The sequence below is a fragment of the Pseudorca crassidens genome, chromosome 9 (genome assembly GCF_039906515.1).
Source record: "Pseudorca crassidens isolate mPseCra1 chromosome 9, mPseCra1.hap1, whole genome shotgun sequence".
NCBI classification, from domain to species: Eukaryota; Metazoa; Chordata; class Mammalia; order Artiodactyla; family Delphinidae; genus Pseudorca; species Pseudorca crassidens.
In genome coordinates this window covers 15,446,397-15,466,743 of record NC_090304.1, presented here as the reverse complement: position 1 = coordinate 15,466,743, position 20,347 = coordinate 15,446,397, and the positions used below count along the sequence as shown (strand labels likewise).

The window sequence follows — 20,347 nt, the reverse complement described above, 5'->3', positions numbered from 1 at the left end:
CAGGCAGAGAAGAAAAGAAAAGGTATTCCAGGCCCAGGTTGCAATACTCACAAAGACCCAGCAGCTTCAGAGTGTGAGGTTTAAATGGCCCTTTTGCAATGATTTGTTTTAATTATATGAATAATACATGTTCCTAGTAAGAAAAAAAAACACCTGAATATAAGGAATAAAAGAAAAAAAATCACCAGTAGGCAGTTAATATTTGATACCGTTTTTAGCCCTTTTTAATACGATTAAGAAAGGGGCCTCTAAGCTCCCTAATATATGGAGAATCTCAGATTCTAGGCAGACAGGGAAGAACAAAGAACGGTCTTCTGGAAGCGGAGCCAGGCCCCGAGCGCTGGACAGACGGACAGCGTTTCCTGGGAGTGGGGACTGGGGAGATCACACCAGTGGAGACAGACGCACAGGCAGACACTCGGGGAAGCGGGACAGCGCCGCGGCCCCGCACAGCTCAGCGCCTGCAGCGGGACTGCCAGGGCCGAGGAGGGGAGGCCAGGGCAGGGTCTTTCTGAGCATGAATGAGGCTTGTGGGAAGGGCCAGCACTGCTGCTTCTGGGAAGCCCCTGCGCCTGTCAGCTGGCAAAAGTGGCCGTCCGCCGCCAAGCAGCTGAGGGGCTCCCCGTAATGGTTTAACTGGTTTCCTAAGCTGTCTGGCTGCAGGCTACGGCAGGCTGGGGAGGGGCCCAATGACGCTGTGAAGTCACTGCTGTGATCTTGCCAGCATGATCACATGGTTTAAATATGGTTCATCTTAATGGACAGGGGCTACGAGGGGAGTGGGCAGGGGCAGGGTGGGCGCCCAGGACAGCCAGCCTGAGCTGGCAGCAGTGGGTCAGCATCGGCGTGGGGTGGTCTGTCCACTCCTCGGCCTCCAGGTCCAAGGCCAAACTTGAGGTCCCTTCCTGCGTAGCTCCACATCTTCCGTGGACTCCTGCCTCATTTCTCCCAGCCCCCAACACCAGCGAATTTTCCCCAGAGGCCTTACTCGGGCCCCCCTCACCTACGTGATGGAGTTAAAACAGCCCACGATGGAGGCCCTGCCCACCTGCCTCTGTCATCCTGGGCAGTCTGGGCATCTGGGGTCCCTGGGGGAATCCCAGAGCCTTGTGGATGGAGCAGGGGGACACAGTGACCACCAGAACCATCGTCACCTTGGCTGTGAAAACAGGACAGGGTGTTCCATTTCCTTCATGGCCCCTGTGAAGTCTGTTAACAATAATTATGAAGTTATGGAGAATTCCCAGTCCTCCTAATCAGTGTTAATACGGGCTGGGTGAGCTAGTCATGGGAAAAGAGACGTCTTTGTTTGCGCTCTCGAAATTGGACCACTGCTCCTGCCTTTAGGTGTGATTCAGCTGTGTTCTATCCTCTCCCCCCATCTCTTAGTCCTACACCCGGCATCGTGAACGTACGCACGGTGTACATGCCCGCTGACCATCATATTCACTGTGTGCACACGCATATACACGTACACATACGCACACACACAGCAGCGCAACAGACTACAAGTCTTTGGATGCTGGATTAAGACATCATTTTGCAAAGCAAACACCAAAAACCAAAGAGCATTTCAGCCATGTTCCTGGCCCTCTTTGGCGATACCATTGGAAGCCCCCTCTCCCATTGCCGTACCCTGACCTCAGAGACCCCCTTGCGCGGGCCTCCCCAAATTAGACCGTGTTAACAAACCATTCGTGTTCCAGTTAGCATGGCAAGTGAACCAGGCTGGCTGAGCAGGGAATAACGCTCTCCTCTTGCTGTTAACAGGCCGAGGCACATTTCCCTAGGAGGGAGGCTCCCCCACCCCGTCTGTTGGAATAATGAGATCTGTGCAAGGCTCTCTGCCATCTGAGTCTGAGGCCATCCTGGAGGAGGTTCCCTTTGGACCAAGCAGGAGGGAGGCAATGAGTGAGGTGATGAAACTAATATTTATTGTGCAGTATTGGCTGTTGAGCCTATGCTAGGATCTTCTACCTAGGATGGTGCTTTTTCAACTGAGTTGTGGGTACTCACAGGGCCTGGGGTACTCCTCCCCAAGCCAGGGGGTACACAGAATCTCAGGATTAGCCCTGCGTGTCCTAATGGAACATCAATACACTCAAAGATTTGGAAGATTAATACCTTATTTTTATATTAAAACAACTGTGGATATACTTTGCAATCAAATGAAAAAATATATAGAGAGATGGCATGAATAAGTGAGGTGAAACAGGAGACTTCCAGGCAATTATGCTCTCCCACTTTCTTCTCTGGGCTGGGCCCCCAGATTTCCAGATGAGTGGGGATAACAGAATTCCTTCCATAGCCACTGCAGGAACTGAGGAGGGAGAGTTTGTGAGGTTCTAAGCCATAGCATAATGCTGTGTGACGTTGGGCAAGCCACTACACCTTTCTGATCCTCCCATCCCTGAGCAGCACAGTGGAAATGGTAATAACACCTCCTCAGGGCCAGCTTCACAGGTATGCAACCTGGGCAGTGGCACAGAGCCTTGCACCTGGTTTAATGCTCTGCCGCTGCCATCTTGAAAGTCTTAATAACTTTTGAATAAGAGACGCCTCATTTTTACTGGGCCCCACAAACTCTGTAGCTGGTCCTTCATCTTCTGATAGCGTTTTAGCAAGAGTTAAATCAGAAATGTGTGAAAGAGGCCCGTGCAGAGATTGATTCCTCCCTCCCTCTCTTCCTTCTTTCCTTCCTTCCCCAAACGTCCACTGAGCACTCACTCTGTGGCAGGTACTGTACGAGATGCTGGGATTCAGCAATGAACCAGGCATTCAAGGGAAGGAGGCGGAAGAAAAATAACCGGAAGAGAACTTTGTTGGAGATAAGTGTCAACAACAAGGGGATAGACGTGACTGGGGAGAGGGACTATATTAGGTTGTTGGGGAGCAGGGCTGGGGGTGGTCAGGGAATATCTCCCTGAGGAATTTGATCAGAGACCTGAATGAAGTGAAGGAATATGCTGTGTGGAATATCAGAGGGAGAGAGAGTCCCAGGCAGAAGGACCAGCAGGTGCAAAGGCCCTGAGGTAGACGTGCTCTTACCATGTGGAAGAGATCAGTGTGGCTAGAGCTGGCTGGAGTGGGGTGAGGGAGGAGGCGGGTGGTCAGAGATGAGCTCAGCAAAGTGTGGGGGGCCCCGTAAGCTGTTGTGAGGATGCGATGGGGGTAAGTAAATGGCTGGGGGGTAGACGATTCCTTCAACCAGAGCTGGTTGTTTCTGGTCCCCCGTGGTTAGTTAGTACCTGGAGGTCAGAATGACAGCGGGAAGGATGAAGGTGTCCCATTATCCTCTGGAAACCCAGAGACAAGTTGTCTCTGGGCAGGAATGAGTGGCAGCCCCTCTGCTGTTGGTGAGGGATGACTCTTAGCTCTCTTCTTCCTCTGACTGGACAAGAGCTGTCCTGGTCCCAGGGCTGGGAGGCTCCATCTCCGGCAAGCTGTGTGCGATCAAAAGGCCAACCCAGGGCTTCCCTGGTGGCGCAGTGGTTGAGAGTCCACCTGCCGAGGCAGGGGACGCGGGTTCGTGCCCTGGTCCGGGAAGATCCCACATGCCACGGAGCAACTAAGCCCGTGAGCCGTGGCCACTGAGCCTGCGCGTCCAGAGCCTGTGCTCCGCAGCGGGAGAGGCCACAACGGTGAGAGGCCCGCGTACCGCAAAAAAAAAAGGCCAATTCAAAGGCACCCCAACGGTACCTGTGCCAGAAGAGCCCCCAAGGCGGCCACCGCAATGCATCTTCCTAAGCTTTGTCCCCTTCCTCCAAATGAACTCCAAGATATGTAGCATGAACACCAGGGAGTGGGGCAGCCAGGCAGCCTCAGTCTCAGGTCCGGAGGACAGAGCTGGAAGCTGTCCTGTGCTGGCTAGTGGTTATGCAGAGACCCCTGCTCCCTGCCAGTGGCCTCAAGGCAGAGGACCACAGCTTCTCTTCCTCCAAGCTTTGTGACCCTGGGGAAGGTGTGTCCCCTCTCTGGGACCCCATCTCATCTGTAAATAGGGATACTAATAGTGACATGAGGATTAAATGAGAGGGCAGCCGAAGCACACAGAACGTGGGAAGTGTTCCCTCCCTGGGACTTTTTGGGAGTTGGGGCCCAACGCGAGTGTCACCTCTGAGACTGCAGCTGGCCACAGCCCCCCTGAGAAGTGAACAGAAGAGGGCGAAACCATCTGAAGCCAGCACATAACGCTGAAGCCCCTCAGAATATGCTGCGACTGGGGGCAGGTCCTCAGAGCTCTCATCTTTCACATGAAAGAGACAGACTCTAGGACCTCGGGGGCCCCTCAAGCCTTGCCGTTCTCTAAGATGGGAAAGTGATGGAGTCCTCCGTGACAGCCCATCCACCGGGACACCACTCCACTCTGGTTGGGGGCAGCAGACTGCAGGCCCCACATATACCTGGTGGCCCTAGAGGGACGGGCCTGCAGGCTGGAGGCTCTGGCCATCAGTCCTTCTGCAACAGGCCTAGGGCTCCTGCCACCGCAGATGGGAGAGGGGGAAGTGTCAGGCTGTTGTTACAAGCCTAGACTCCGGAGCAGCCCTGCTGCTTTCTAGCTGTGTGGCCTTGAGCAAGTGACTTAACCTCTCTGAGCCTCAGTTGTCACAGCTGAAAAATGGGGGTAATAAAAGCATCTACCACATAGGGTTGCAAGAGCCAGTGAGAACCGTGTGTGGCCCATGCAGCTCTGTAGACGTGCAACACATTCTTATTGTTTGTTCTCTCCCGGTGAACTGGTTCCACAGATGAGGGCGGGGTCCCTCCTTCCCAGGTCCTGGCTTCTCAGACCCCCTGAACCTCTGCCACTGCCCCTGAGGGCCAGTCCCCTCCAGGAGCAGCTGGGCAGGTACAACCTCATGATAAGGCCAAGACATCCTGGGAAGAAAGGGTTTCTTTGATCATCACTGATGAAGTCGGGCAAAGGATCCCTAAGGCCATATTTTGGAGGCAAAGGGGACCTTAAAATGGTGTGAGGTAACTGAAACGTAGCAGAGAGAAGGGCATGGCCCTGGGCTTTAGAATGCACACAGGTCAGCCCTAATCCGAAATCCTTCAGGGTCTCCATCCTAGTTTTCTCCTCCATGAACCAAGGATATTATACCTTGCAAAGTTGTCAGAAACCTTCAGTGGGATGTATGTGAAAATATATATTCTCCACCCAGGGCCCAGCAATGTGAGTGGGCCTTCACAGAGGCCCCGCTGTATGCCAGGCCCTGTTCTAAGCATACTCCATATTTCATTCATCCCAGTTGACTGGGAGGCACTGGTTGCCCCAGGGCACAGCTAGGAGGTGGCTTATCCCCACCCCCATTGCCTCACTCGGGTAATGGATCCAGGATTTTCTTTGGGCTTATCTCTTATTGGAACATTTACCTTGGAAAGTCCAATATGAGGCCTCTACAGAAAATGTTTCCCACAGGATCTGCTCTCCAATAACATTTACTGTTCAGAATTACACCCAGGAAGAGACAATTGCTGGAGTAATGGCCTGAAGCAAAATTCAGAACTATCTGGCCAGCACTCACCTCAGCTCCGGGTGCAGCCCTGCTGCCTAGGCCCGCCTGGATGCGACCCAGGTCTGCACAGCGGGCAGGGACCTGGTGGCTCTGGAGTCACCTTCGAGGAGCTCAGAGGTGCTTGCTCAAGGTCACATGAGCGCCCGGGGATAGGCTCAGACTGGAGCCCAGGATGGCCTCATCCTAAAGCCTGCTCTGTACACCCACCCCCCTCCCCATCCCTGTGGGGTCCCTGGGAAACCCCAACCTTGCCCCTTGAACTTGCTGAGTCTTCCTCTTTCTTAATTATTGGGCAGCCAGGGGGAAATGAAACACCTGCTACGTTCTTCCCTTTCTCAGCAAGGTGGCTCCCCCAAGATCCCTCTGCCCCAGCAGGGCGCCGGCAGTCCTGAGGCTGCCTTGGGCAAGCAGGCTTTGTACAATGGTTCACACGTGCAGATCCTCTAAAGTAAACGTGGCCACTGCCCGCTGGGGGTCACACTTCCAGGATAGGGCTAGGGGATCTACGTCCAGGCCCCCGACGAGGTGGACTTTAAGAGAAAATGTTTCCAGCCTCCATAAGCTGGTAGCCTTCCACCCCTGCAGGAAGTGGTCACAGTAGTGTGTGTGTATGTCTGTGTGTGTGTGTCTGTGTGTGTGCACACATGTGCACGTGCACTCAGAGAGGGAAGAGAGCGCAAACAGAGTTGAGACTCGGAGATGGAGAGGCAGCGGGGAAGCCCGGCACTCAGGACCCGAGACAGAGAGAGGGGGCTTAGTCCAGCCACAGAGCCAGCTGGTAGCCGTGAAGTCCAAAACTGAATCCAGATCCCTGGACCTTTTATCCTTATATCCTCTGGGGTTGCAGAAAAAGTACCAATTTGCCTGATTGGAACCTGGCCTGAAGTCCCCTCTGAGCACCCCGTCCCTGACAAAATAGGGGACACACAGGCAAGTGGCACCATTGATCTGTGTGGTCTGCAGGGCAGCTGAAGCGCGTGTGAGTGGCTGTGTGGCCTCCTTCGCCGCCACGCTCAGACACACCCCACGCACCCTGAGATCGGCGTTCACAAGGGGCGAGACCACCTGCCCTCTGCCCCCAGTGTCCTTGTTTCATCGGGGCCTTCTTAAGCCCCGACCCCTTTATTTTGCTGACATTTAGCTCTGGAGGCTACAGACCGGGCTGTATTTACATTTTTAAATGAGGAGGTCCGCTCATCAAATATTCAGGCCACCATTTCCATTTCTAAAAGGACGGTAAGTGAGTACTCTCTACCCAAAGCGGAGCCAACGACACCCAGGTGTTTGCTCAGCATTGGTGCTGGGAGCCACGAAACTGTGGATGAGCAAAAGGCGTGGCTTCCAAATAAACAACAAAAGCTTCCACTTCTAGAGCTTTCCGTGGAGCACAGTCCCATCCACGTTCACAGGACCTGCAAGATCGCACGTTTGTTGAGGCTCAGAGGGGCCGAGGCCACAGAGGTAGCGAGTCGGGGAGACAGTTCCACCCAGCCGTTCTGATGCCTTTGGCCACTCTGCAAGCTGCCTCTGCAGAGAAGCCCCGGAGGCCGGCGGGTGGCAAGTAACTTGCTCGACGTCATATGGTTAGTTAGCAGCAGAGCAAGTTCCAGACCCTGAGCCCCCAGTTCCCACTGCAACACTCCTTTCTAGTGGGTTTCCTAATTCTGGAGAGCTCCGTGGTTTGCCCCACAAACTTCGGGACATCTTGGACACCCTCTAAGCCCAGATGCTGGAACTACCTGCCTGGGTTCAAATGCTAGTCTAATAGCTGTATGACTCAGGGCAAGTTAATTTACTTCTCTGTGCCTCGGTTTCCTCATCTGTAAAATGAGCATACTAATTGTACCCACTTCATAGATTATTGTGAATTAAAGGTTAATAGATAGGAAGCATTTAGAATGGTGCCTGACACACAGTAAGCACTCTGTAAGTGTTAACTCTGATCATCACCACCATAGCCACCCTGCGCCCCTCCCCAGGGATGCAGAAGCCATGACTGGCTCAGATCCACCCAAACTGCACACCAGACTCCCTGCCCCTTCTAACTGCTATTGGGCCTCAGCAGAGAAGAGAAGAGGCCTTCCAGGCACAGCAGACTAATCCAAGGGCACATCCTCGGCTTGTAATGTGCTCTGCATGGGTCATCTGTCATCCACTAGAGCCTCAGAGAGGGGCCAAGCCTGCAGCAGGCAGGCTGCCAGGGCTGCCCAGACACTACCGGCCCATTAGATGAACAAGGTGGGGCTTTCTGCCCCATTCTACAGATGGAGAAACCAAGGCCTGGAGAAGTTTTATTTTTTATTATTAGTTATTATTTTGTCAGAAGGAAATAGAAATTCTCTTCTGGGGCCCTGTAAGGTCCAAATACTTGCTTATCCCTGCGGCTTCCTGGTGGGATTGCCAGCATCCTTCCTGGCCTGTAAGTCACCGATGTTTGGTGGCGCTGGTGAGCAGGCTTCTGTGGAAGGATGAAGCACTCCCTTTGAGCACGGTTCCTGTGTCTGTCTAAGCCCAGCCCTTTCCCTACCCCCACCCCTGCCCACACCTTTCTTTAGGGCTCCTAGGAGCAGCTGGGATGATATTTTATGGGGAGGAAAGAAAACAGGTCTCTCTGACTCCTGCCTGTTCGTCTACTCAGGCCCCGGCCCCGGATCTTCCTTTTGATTCATTTCCTCTCAGGATCTTCTCAAGCCAGGCAGGACTCTCAGTCATGGTCTCTCTGCTTTTCCATTGTTTTTCCTCCTTAACTCGAGCTCCAAATACCTGTCGTCGTTCCGTTTGTGGCAAGGGGTTGTGGCCTCCCTAATTCGGGCCAGGTGACTAGAATGAATTGCACTTGCCCTGGGAAGACCCAGTGTCTCTAATATTTACTACCAAGCAAATGTAAGTGGGGCAGTGCGCCCTGTGGGCGTAAGGCTCGGGGCGCGGCTTGGTTCTGCTCTGGGGACAGTTCCTGGTCCCTGGGGAGTCGAGGGAGCCTGCCATGGGGTGGAGGATGCTCTGAGAAGGAGAGGACAGCCTCACCAGTCTGCTCTCAGCACAGGAAAACTCCTTTCTGGGGAGGGAGGATGCGGTTGCCTCTGCGTGGGGCAACTCCGGGATCACCCAACTCTGAGACGCCCCCATCCCCCATGCTGCACCAGGGCATCACTCAGGCAGGAGGGATGTGAGCCAGGGCCAGTGCCGTCCCCTCGCTGAACACTGACAGGCTGAGATCCAAGGAGGCTCACTGCAGACAGGAGAAGACAAAGTGAAATCCATGGGACATTGATAGCACCTGGTGTAGTTCAAGGAGCCGTGAAATCAGCAGCATATACCTGGGGTGAAGCCCAGCTCCAATGGGAGCTGTGTCATCTCAGGCAAGCTCCTTAACTTCTCTGGGCCCTACTCCCCATAAAATACTATATAGTCATCTCTGCTCTGCTTGCCTTGCTGGATGGCTGTGAGGGTCAAGCAAGAGCATAGAAACAGGAGGGCTCTGGGAGCTGTAAGCAGAGTACCGATGTCAGGAGTTGCATTGTGATTAATGTAAAGCAGGAGGGAATTTGGTTAGATGCCAGGAAGAACTTCCCTACTTCAGGAGCAGACATCAGAATGAGGCTATGGGGATCGTCCTCCTTCCTGAAGATCTTTAAGAATAAGATCAGATCCGTGCGGCCATTTCAAATAGTCTTGAGGTTGGCAGAGGCATTGGCCAAATGACTTTTGATGTCTTTTCTTTCACCTGACACTGTAGTCAGTTCCATCAGGCAGAAAGCGACCGGAGGCCACATCTGCGTGTGTGTGTGTGTGTGTGTGCGCCTGTGTAAGTACCTATGTGTGTACCTGTATCTGCCTGGATGTCTGTACGAGTGTCTGTGTATTATATGTTTGTCTATGCATGTGTCTGTGTGTCTGCAAGGCTGTGTCTACATTGTTGTCCATGTGCCCATGTCTTGTGTGTAGAGCAAGTGGCTGAAGCCAAAAAAGCTCAAGGCGACTCATCTTTATTACTAAGCAGTTGGAAGGATTTCCTTTTGCCGCCCTATCCATCTTGGGAGGATGAGGACAAAGCACGAGGGTGAAAAAGGATTTTAAATTGGATCTTTATTTGTTTGTTGTTGTTTTTGTTATACAAGTTTCTAAATTTGGGCTAAGAACTAGATGAAGAATACCGGCTCTGGAGTGTCCTGCTGAGGCTGGAATACAGGCTTCCCCACTTCCCTGTGATCTTGGTGTCTGACTTCCCTTCTCGAGGCCTCAGTTTCCACATCTGTAAAATGGGGGCGCCTCCCTCACAGGGTAGTGGTGAAGATTAAGTGAATTAGAGCCTGTAAAGCCCTTAGCACAGTGCCTGGCCCTTAGAAAGGACTTCATACATGCCCGCTGTTATAGGTATTAACTAGCAGCGATGTTTCTGGCCTGGCTCCTGATACATGTAGCTAAAAGAGCACTGGCTGTGGAGCCACCCGGCCTTGGGTTCAAGTTTGCCGCTCAGCAGCTGTGTGGCCTTGGGCAAGTCGCTTCACCTCTCTGATCCCGGTTCTCGGCTGTAAATTGGGAGCAATAGTATGCCTGCCTCACAGGATTATAGTGAGGCTCAAAGGAGAGAATGTAAGACCTTAGCATAGTGTCCGCCGCACTGTAGGCACTTAAGAGAAATAGTCCACCTGCAACAGAGATTCCCCTGGACCCTCTCCCCTCCCCATACCCCTGCAGTGGAATTCCGTGTCTCACCCACTGCCTGGGCTCCTGTTTTTATCCTTCCAGACACTAAGCACAGCAACAGAAGCCAGGAGCCCTAGGCACCCTTCTCTGATGGGGCTCATGGGGGAGGGGCTGCTCTGGCAGGAGCTGCCCGGGCTCCCCGCCCCCTTACCCCGGTTCAAACCTGTGCCCTTTCCCGCCCAGTTCCCAGGGCCCCTTAATACCCGCGAAGCCATTAAATATTTAAATTGCGCTGTGTGGCAGCCAGGTTGCCCCAGCAACAGCCCTGCATATTTTGGGATGGATTACCAAGTCTTTCAAAGGGTCTCCTGCTGCTCCAGCCCTAAGAAGGATGAACCGTGGGAAGCAAGAGCGAGTGGGAGGGAGGGCTGGGGGCTTCTGCTTCCCAACCGGGGCTTATATATGCAGTCACCGTGGGAAACAGCCAGAGGTCTCGAGGGTCAGAGTTTTCAAGAGTCTGGACTCGAATCCAGGACTCGTGCCTGCCAGCCTGTTCTCTTCACCTGCTTCCGTCTTGTGGGCCTGTTGTCTGGATTGGGGTCTGAACCCCAGTTCTGCTCTCACCAGCTGGGCCACTGTGGGAAACTTGCTCACCTTCCCTGGGCCCCCGTGTACTCCCGGGTAACTTGGGGATAATTCACCCATTTCAGGTGATGTTGGAACAGTGCTCAGCACGGCTCCTGGCTCACGCAAAGCAGTAGCAGTTATTATATTGATAATATTCCATCCAGTACCCCCTGCGTGCCCTGAGGGGACTCAGAGGAAGTGGGAGACACAGCCCTGGCCACCAAAGGCTTATATCTGGTGGAGAAGGTCTGCCAGCAATGGTAAGTGCTGAGGATACATCCAGTGTTCCCTGGCCCTGTCCCCTCCAATCCCGGTGTGAGTATACAGTGGCTGCGGCCGCTGAGTCCACACTCACCTTTCCCAGGGGCCTGGCATCGCCTGGGATGCGTTTTGAGGCCAGCCGTCAGGTGTGGCAGGGGGCACCCAGGCTAGGAGTCTGGACTGTGCCGTCCAGCCCTGACTCTGCTGTGTGTCCTTGGCTCTGCTGCAAGTCCCTTCCCCTCTGGACGCCAGTCTCCTTGGCTGCAGGATGAGGGTGACTCTGAGTCACTTTCTCGGGCAGCCTCCCTTTCCGGCCAGCACAGATGCACCAGCAAACCATAAGGATGGCCTGTTCCCCCCTCCACTTCATCCTGTGAGTGCCCCCTTAGGAAGTAAGCCTGAGGGGATGAGGCCAGTCCTGCAAGTTTCTTCTGATCTCCACCTGGACTCTGCTCTTCAGTTCGCAAAGCACCTCCTCTCCCATATTTTATTCCATCTCAAACCCCTGGGGGAAACAGAAAAGACTGCTGCCTCTCTCCCCAGCCCCAGGCTCTCTCCAGAGGCAGGAGGATTTCCAGGGAATTAAAATCTCCACTGCAGACAATCCAGACACGTACTGGCTGGTCCCAGCAGGAGGCCAGTGGCGTGGAATCATCGTTCAGTTTTCTTCCCTTGGAGGGAAGGCAGAAGATGGGGAGGCTGGGAGGAGGCCCTGAGCCACGTGCTGGAGGCTGGGTCATGTCGGAGAACCTGGGCTCTGGCTGCCCGGGGTGATGGGGGAGGGACGCTGGGCATCTGACCGGCACACAGCCATTGGCTGGTTCCACGGTTACCCTCCTAGATTTGGGGAGCATGATTTTCAGCCTGCTTGGAGCCCTGGCCTTCCAGATAGACCTCAGGGGCTTCTCACCTTGACGTCTTTGAACCTGACAGTGTAGACTCCCCCCCCACCCCCCAGGGATGGATCAGAAGGAAAGACCGACTGGTAGGCCTCTCCTTGAGCCCACGGAATCCAAATCTCAGGGCTGGAACCTGGAAGTTCGAGGGCTGAACAAACTCCCCAGGGGCTTCTCAGACTGGCTGGCTCCCTGGTCTCCACTTCCACCCAAGCTGCCTATTCCTGCCCTGGGCAGGAAGGTGGCCACGTGTGGCTATGGTCAGTTTAGGGTTCTGACACCCCTCCTCTTCCCTGCCCCTATGGTCCCCTTTGCTCCTGCTGTAAACTTTCTGCCCCTCTGCTGGGGGTGGGGGCTGAGGGGAAAGGGCATCCTCTTTCCCTTTCAGGGAGGGAGGGATGGAGATTGTGAGTGACAAACTGGATTGATGAGCCGCAAGTGGGGTGGGGCGTTACTGTCAGGGATGAGCTATGTCTAAGGCAGGAGTGCCTATCCCAGGGTCCGTGGACGACATGGAACTTGAGGAATTGGTGAACTTGGGGGAGAAGATTATATCTTTGCTTTCACTAACATCTAACTGAAATTGAGCATTTCCTCCAACTATGATCACAGGCAACAAGCCATAGCTCCATTAGAGGGAGAGGGCTGCCTGGAGGCTGGGGACACAGTGACACTTCCTAGCACAGGAGGAGCTGCAGACACAGTCTACTGGCAGATCCCCCAGACCCATTAGCTGTACTTGTAATGTTGCCATCAATATATAGAAGCAGATACTTTCATATCACCCCAAAACTGTTGCAGATTTCAATAGTTATTGAACCTATCACTGGATCTTGAATTTAATAGGTTGATAAAGAAGTATTTGCATTTTACAAATGTTTTTTAAATATTCTTGTAACCATATTTTAATATAATTGGTTTAATCCTATGTCTTTTATTTTATGTAGGGTTGGGGGAAAAGTGAGAGACCCTTGCTAAGAGCTCAGCTCTGGGATCAGGCCAGGGGACCCCTGCAGCCTGGCTGAGTGACCTGAGGCAGGCCGCTCATCGTCTCTGAGCCTGATTCAATCACAGGTCAGCGGGGAGCAGACCCACCTCCTGGGATTCTTGTGAGGTTCTGTATGCCGTTAGTTCAAGGCCAGGTATACAGTAAGAGCTAACTAGCTGCAGGCTCTGGTTAGCATAAAGACTAACAAAAGCTTCCAGGAGGCCCCCTGGAGAATAATGAGACAGACTCAGCCAGGTGAAGCAGAGGTGTTGCCTGAAGTCACCGCTTCCTGTGCCAGGCTGGGCGGAGAACCCACGTTGGGGAGAGGGCTGCCTGGAGGCTGGGGACACAGTGACATTTCCTAGCATGGGAGGAGCTGCAGACACAGTCTACTGGCAGATCCCCCAGACCCAGGTCCCCCGGGGCTGTGGGTTCCCCCCAAAGGCCAAGGGTGCTCACTAAATGGGGAATGAATGAAAGAACATAAAAAGGAAGTGTTTTCTGATATAAATTGCCACAGAATAACGGTTGGCTGGGAGGGAACTTGTTCTTTGCTGATCCAGAGAGGCCGTGGGGTGGACACTCTCTGGATCCCATGGAAGCAGCCAGGTTGCCCACCAGCTTTTGGTGGAAGGTGCAGAGCCTTCCCAGAGGCCTTTGCAAATGGACCATCTCAGTGCAAAGGCAGGAGGATGGAGCCATGGACCCATCCCAGGAAGTGTCGGGGATGAGCGCCTTCTGTGGCTTGAGTCCAGTCCAGGTCCATGGGGCAGGGGGCAAGGATTGTGGCAAGGGTCACTCTGGGGACCAGCAGCCCAGAGTCCCCGGGCCACACCTCTGGAGGACGGCCAGGGCAGAAGGATGGGAACCTGCTTTGTCCCAGCAATTTCTCCAGCCTTGGGCCAGGGACTTCATCTCTCTGAGCCTCAGTTTCCTCATGTATAAAACAAGAGTGCCTATCTCCTGGGGTGGTTGGGAGGATTCGATAAAATAATGTGTGTGAAATGCTTTCAGAGGTCAAAATAAATTAAGATGTTTGTCTTAGTGGGCTGCCTTGAGTGGTGGGAAGAGCAGTGGGCTTAAAATCAGGAGTTCCTGGTTCTGGCGCTGCTGTGTGACTTTGGGCCAGACCCTTCCACTCTCTGGCCCTCAGCATCCCCCAGTGTGGAAAAAAGAGAGTTGGAGTCAGCCCTCACTAAGACTTCCTTCTTTGAAGATTCTCTGATGGCAGAGGAGAGGGCTTGCGGCAGGAACATGCAGTGCCCAGACCTGGTTCTGCTCACAGACTACAGACCGTGCTTTCCCAGACGCTGCAGCCCTCTGCTTCCAGTGTGGAGGCCGGGGAAGGCTGTCACTTAGGATCCGCTACATCCACCGCAGGCTCTGCCCCCAGGAGCCTAATTAGATGTTATCCCCCATCAGCTGTGTCCATGTCCCCGTGTCCGTGCTATCACCAGGCGCGCCAGGATTTCGGGCCAATTGCTTGTTTATGAGACCGTGTATCTTGGGATGAGGCCCAGCAGGCACCGCCAGCTCCAAATAAGTTCTCCCCCCCCCCCCCCCCGCTCAGCTCGGAACCTGATGACAAGAATCATCGTTCTGACACGCCTCAGCGCCAAGTCCTGATGAAGGAACTCTTGCGTCTTCGAGTCAGGCAAACCTGGGCCAGTTCTGGCTCTGGGGCCTTCCTAGCCCCTTGGAGACTTACTTTCCTCTTCTGTAAAAGGGAACGATGGTGATTTATCTACTGATAATTTGCAGATCTCTTTGTAGGATCATTATAGGTAAATGCCCATAACACAATGGCTTGCAGTATTCACTGAGGCTCAGTAAATGTCGGTCCCTGCCCTGTCCTCCACACACAGGCCCCCCAGCTTCTAGGCTCCCCCTGCAGCCCCACCAGGCAGTCGGCACTTGTTTCCCTTCCTGCCCGGCACGCCCTTGGTTGAGGTGTCTGCTCACACTCCTCTTTGAGCACCGGGTGATTCATTCTCAGTAGGCTCTAGTGAGTCCTTGAGGGAGGGAAGCCGCTGGTCTCCGTGCCTTGGACCCAGCCCAGTGCTGGCACTAGCAGGTGCCTGGCGTGCACAGGAAGGAAGGAACTGGACGTACAGCCGCTCAAGTGCTTTTTCCTACACCATCTCTCCATCCACGCAGTGACCCTGGGAGTTAGATCTGAGAATGCCCATCTCACAGATGGAGAGATGGAGGCGCAGGTGGTGAGGAAGCTGGCCCACGTCTCACAGCTTGTTGGGGGCAGAGCTGGTACTGGTTGGGACCCAGGTGAGGCCGCTCCCCTGGGACCCCCTGAGGCTCTTCCCTGCACCACAGCGCCCTCACCTGGCCAGAGTGCAGACAAGACGTTTCTCGGCTCCCTCCAGCCCAGGTCTACATTTGCTTCCTCCGATGGGGGCTTCTCCATCACCCCTGTCCACCTGCCTTCTTTTCTCTCTCTCCAGAAAGCATGCCCGGGGCCTGGGGGCGGTGAAAGTAAAAGGAGTGATTTATGAACTGAGCTGTTCTTCTTAATCAGAGAACCCCTCCTGGGCCTGCTCTATGCAGATGGGACTGAGCCGCCATCTGGGGCAGTGGGATTGACAGGATTAATAAAGCTGTCTGGCCCAGGCAGGGGCCTGCAGAGGAGAATGCAGCAGTGCTGCGTGACCTCACACACAGAGGGTCTCTGCCCCTCTCTGGGCCTCAGGACTCCCATCTGTCAAGGGATGGCAGGATGGGGTCATCCCCCAAAGGCCTCCAGCTGGCATGGGGGAGGATGCTAGCCAGCTCACTGGGACACTGCCTGGTCGCCTGATTCAGGGCAGAGCAGCACTGGGTTGGAAACTTTGGAGACTGGGGCATAGCGCCCCCTCTTTCTGGCGTCCTCTCTCTTGTGCCACGTCCATGGATCAATGTCTTATCAGGTGCTCTGGTTTGGAGTCTAGCAGACTTAGGCCTGATTCATGGCCAGGTGGTCTTACTAACCATATGAATGAATCCAGGCCAGTTAATTATATGCACTGAGCCTCAGTTTCCTCATCTGTAAAATGGGATAATAATGATACCTACCTCCTAAGTGAAGATCAAATAAGAGGATGCAGGAGAAATGCTTAGCAGAGTCTGGTACATGGTAAATGCTCAATACTACTAGTTACTATTAGGCTCAATTATCACAAAATTGGAGCAACTAATTTGACTTTGGGGCCATTTAAAGGAAAGATATTTATATCCATCCTGACCAAGCCAGATGTCCATGGTCTGCCCCACGCCCACCTCCACTGATAACCAGTGAACATGGTTTGGGCGTCCACCTATTTTCAATATATGAGGATGTGGATAATAGCTCCCCATGGGAACAGTGTTTCCAAGAGTTTTCACATCATATCGCTTCACTTCATGAATTCTTACAACCACCTTTGGCTTCAAAACTGAGAATCACAGTTTTCATAGGAGCACCTAGCGTCTCAGGGAGAGTAGTGATTTTCTGAAGGCCTCCAGGGTGCTGGCCAGGGCAGGTGCCGTCCCAGACTGTGCAGAAGCAGTGGTGATGGCTGAGCTGGCAGGCATCTCCCAGGCCGTCCTTTCCCAGCTTCCCCTTAGTGTAGATCTTCACTGGGTGAGAAAACAATCAGGGAGGGGGCATCCTGGTGAAGAGGAGGTGAAGAGACGCTGGAGATTCACGCGGAGCTCAGCACCTCCTCCCCGCCCCCGGGTGAGCCTTCTGCATCACCCAGGCCTCTCATCCCAGCCTCAGTGTCCAGAGGAAGGTGGTTTGTGTCACACTCAAGATGACCACCAGCCTGAGATGCTGGGCAGAGGATGGTGCTTTGGGGGCACCAGGGCTGGGACGGGGCAGGGGAAGAACGGGGGTAAGAGAAAACTATGACCCCCTCCCTGCTTCCCTGAGCCCTGGGGCTGGGTGTGGGGTGCATCTCCTGAACTAGACATTGGGGCTTCCATTCCTTAGGCCACAGAAACCCGAGCTCTAGGAAGGACCCTGAGTTGGCTTCATCTTGCCCTGTGAGCCATCCCTGGATAGAGTTCCAGCCCAGAGCTCCTTGGGCCTTGCCTAGACCCCGGGGGCTTCTCCCCCCAGATGTCCACCCAGGTGGCAGTGTCCTGCCTGGTAGTGACAGTGTCCTCCCTTCTCCACACCCCCGGGGTCAATTTCAGGGGATCTGTCACTGTTCAGATGCAGCTGGGCTTCTGCCCTCTTCCCCACTCCTGGCCCCCAACACAGTTTTTCTAACATCTCGCCTGGAGTTTTAGAAAGAGCCTCGGATCTCAAGAGGGTGCAGCCGCTTTGCCACAGTTAAGCCTCAGTTTCCTTCCATAAAATGGGGCAATAGTCCACCCTGCAGATCTGTCTTGAGGATTCACCATAATCATGGGAGTGAATGCAGCCCTTTCCACGAAAGCTGGCTTTGATTCTGACTGCTGGGTGTGGCTTCTTGGTCCATCACTTACTAGCTGTGTGATGATGGACAAGTCACTTCCTTCTCCAGGTCTCGGTTTCCCCATTGTAAAATGGAGGTGATGGTATGATATCTACTTCTAGGGTTGCTCCTGGCATTTAATGAGCTCATGCATGTAAGCATACAGCCCAAAGCCATACAGCAGATACCGAGGCAGGCAGCTGAAGACTTGCCACGTGTGTCTGTTTAGGCTAAACAGGAGTGGGGTACCAGTTCCTGGAGCCTCAGAGAGCTCTCAGGGGGCCCCTTCTCCTGCCCATCCCCACACCTAGACTCCCTCAAAACTTACTCCCCTGCACTGTCCCCTTCCCGGTGAAAACTCCCTAACTGCCCCCAGTGAAGTTACACCAGTGGAGTTACACCAGTGGAGAGTTTGTCCTCCTTCCTGTGGGCCCCCAGCCCTATTATCATCCCTTCCCTTGCCTCCCCCAATCTCCTACCCCCACTGCCACCCAAGTGTTGAGTTCGTGCTTGTTTGTATCTCCATTTCCTAACACAGCACCCAGCGCAAGGTAGGAGTTGCTGAGCAGATGGGTGGATGGATGGATGGAGGGATGGAGGGAAGGATGGAGGGATGGAGGGAGGGAGGGAGAGGACTCTTTCACCTACCGCCCCTCATCCCCACCACTGATGGTAATGGGAAGAAATCTGAACAGGTACCCAAGACGCAGAAATTCCCCCTTCCTGCCCATGGGAAGGCCCACTGCAGCCCAAGCTCCCCCAGACCTCAGGTTTTCCCTGGAAATGTCCTCTAGCCCAGTGTTTGAGCAGCAGCCGGCTATGGAATTCCCCACACATGTGACAGAACAGGCGTCTCCATCTGGGCCCGTTTGACTGCTGAAATCACACCCCCATTCCCACTGCTGGGAGCTGGCAGTGGAAAGGAGGAAAGGAGCCTTCTGGCAAATCCTTATGCAAAGCCTAAGGCACACTTTCCAGCATCAAATTTCTCTCCCCTGGGAGTCAGAGTTTCTGGGGCGGGTGTTTGATTTACGGCGCTCTGCCAGCACTCTCTCTGCTGAGGCATCAGTGCAGACGCCCAGGTGGCATCCAGGGGGCATCCAGTTGTATGGGCCACCACACCCACCCTCTTCTCCCCGTTCATCAGCCACATGCAGTAGCGTGTCAGCATAGCTGAAGCCCGTGCCAGAAACCCCAAGTCTCTTGAAGATGTGGTTCCCCATGCGGCCCCAGCAAGGGCACCCGGGAGCTGCCATCTGGGCAGAAGGCGGGCATGGAGTGCGGGCCTCCCCAGCTGGAGTGCCCCAGGTGCTGAGAGCTTTTCATTAGCGCTAACGGGCCCAGATCAGCAAGGCACTGGCCCAGAACGTGCGTGTCCGAAGGGGGATCGGGTGTTCATAAGCAGCTTCTTTTTTTTTTTAGCGGTACGCGGGCCTCTCACCGTTGCAGCCTCTCCCACCGCGGAGCACAGGCTCCGGACGCGCAGGCTCAGCGGCCATGGCTCACGGGCCCAGCCGCTCCGCTGCATGAGGGATCTTCCCTGACCGGGACACGAACCCGCGTCCCCTGCATCGGCAGGCGGACTCTCAACCACTGCGCCACCAGGGAAGCCCCATAAGCAGCTTCTTGAATGGGGCTGCTCCTTATAGCCTTTCTAGAATAATTGAATATTCTCTCTTACAGGACAAGCTGGGCCAATAACGGAAATATACAGGAAACCCTCTGAACAAGAGACTGTCCCGCTGACATCAGAACTGCCCAGGTGACAAGTCAGCAATTGCTCCCCCCTTCCCCGTCCCTGTGCACCCCTGTGCCATCCCCTGATACCATCCTGTCTCCCCAGCAGACCTTTCTCAGTCTGTCTGTCTGTCCCTTCCCGTATCTCTTCTTCTGTCTCTTTCCCTGTCTCTCTCCTTCAGTCTTTCTCCATCTTTCCGACTTTGTCTGTTTCTCTGATTTGCTGAGTCTCTACTGTTCTGTGTCTGTTTTCTCTTTTCCCACTCTTCCTGCATTTATTCATTCATTCAGACATAGGAATTGAGGACCCACATGTGCCAGGCACTGCTCTAGACACTAAGAATACGGCAGTGAACAAAGCAAGTCCATGCCTTTCTTTTTATTTCTTTTTTTTTTTTTTGGTACGTGGGCCTCTCACTGTTGCGGCCTCTCCCGTTGCGGAGCACAGGCTCCGGACGCGCAGGCTCAGCGGCCATGGCTTATGGGCCCAGCCGCTCCGCGGCATGTGGGGTCTTCCCGGACCGGGGCACGAACCCGTGTCCCCTGCATCGGCAGGCGGACTCTCAACCACTGCGCCACCAGGGAAGCCCAAGTCCATGCCTTTCTAAGCATACATTCTAACAAGGGAAGGTGTGTGCTACCAAAATAAATAAGTAAAATATTGAGTGTGGAGAGTAGCTACCGGGCAATGGCCTGGGCTTCAAGAAACAGGGCTCCAGGGCGGCTGGGCCCTTGAGCCATGGCCACTGAGCCTGCGCGTCCGGAGCCTGTGCTCCGCAACGGGAGAGGCCACAACAGTGAGAGGCCCGCGTACTGCAGAAAAAAAAAAAAAAAAAAAAAAGATTTAAAGGATTTTATCGGTCAAACAGCACTGCCTTTACCAAGTCATCATTTACGAAGTATACCTTTCTCCCTAGTTCATTTACTGCCAAGTCATACATACCTAGCAGTTAGAGCTTCTGAACAACATGACAAATAGGGTTCCCACCCTGGAGTGGTTTAATGGCTCCAAAACCCAAGACACTTGCCCCTTGAGCCAGGCGGTGCGGAGGGGATGATTTGTGAGGTGTTACTTGAAATCCTGAAAATGGCTTTAGGAGATTGCTAGCCTCGGGGAACCCAGTATGAAAACCACTGACCACACTCCTCCTCCCTGAGCAGAAATCCTCCGGATCAGAGTCCTTCCCTCTCAGGGTCTGAGAAAGCAGGGCAAGGAGGGGAGGGGAGGAACCGCCGTGT

The 20,347-nt window shown here is 54.0% G+C and overlaps 1 protein-coding gene across 6 annotated transcripts in view; it reads left to right on the top strand.

Moving 5' to 3' along the window:
- The window catches only part of TSPAN18 (tetraspanin 18), a 180,830-nt gene that overhangs the window by 135,557 nt on the left and 24,926 nt on the right, over positions 1-20,347 (top strand). For 3 of the 6 annotated variants that reach the window (XR_010946069.1, XM_067749312.1, XM_067749311.1), the window contains exons 4-5: positions 10,877-11,053; positions 19,055-19,133. The exons of 1 other annotated variant lie outside the window; for it this stretch is intronic. The gene's annotated coding sequence lies outside the window, so the exon portion shown is untranslated. The remainder of the gene's footprint in view (positions 1-10,876; positions 11,054-19,054; positions 19,134-20,347) is intronic. 2 more of the 6 variants (XM_067749315.1, XM_067749313.1) reach the window with 1 other exon arrangement.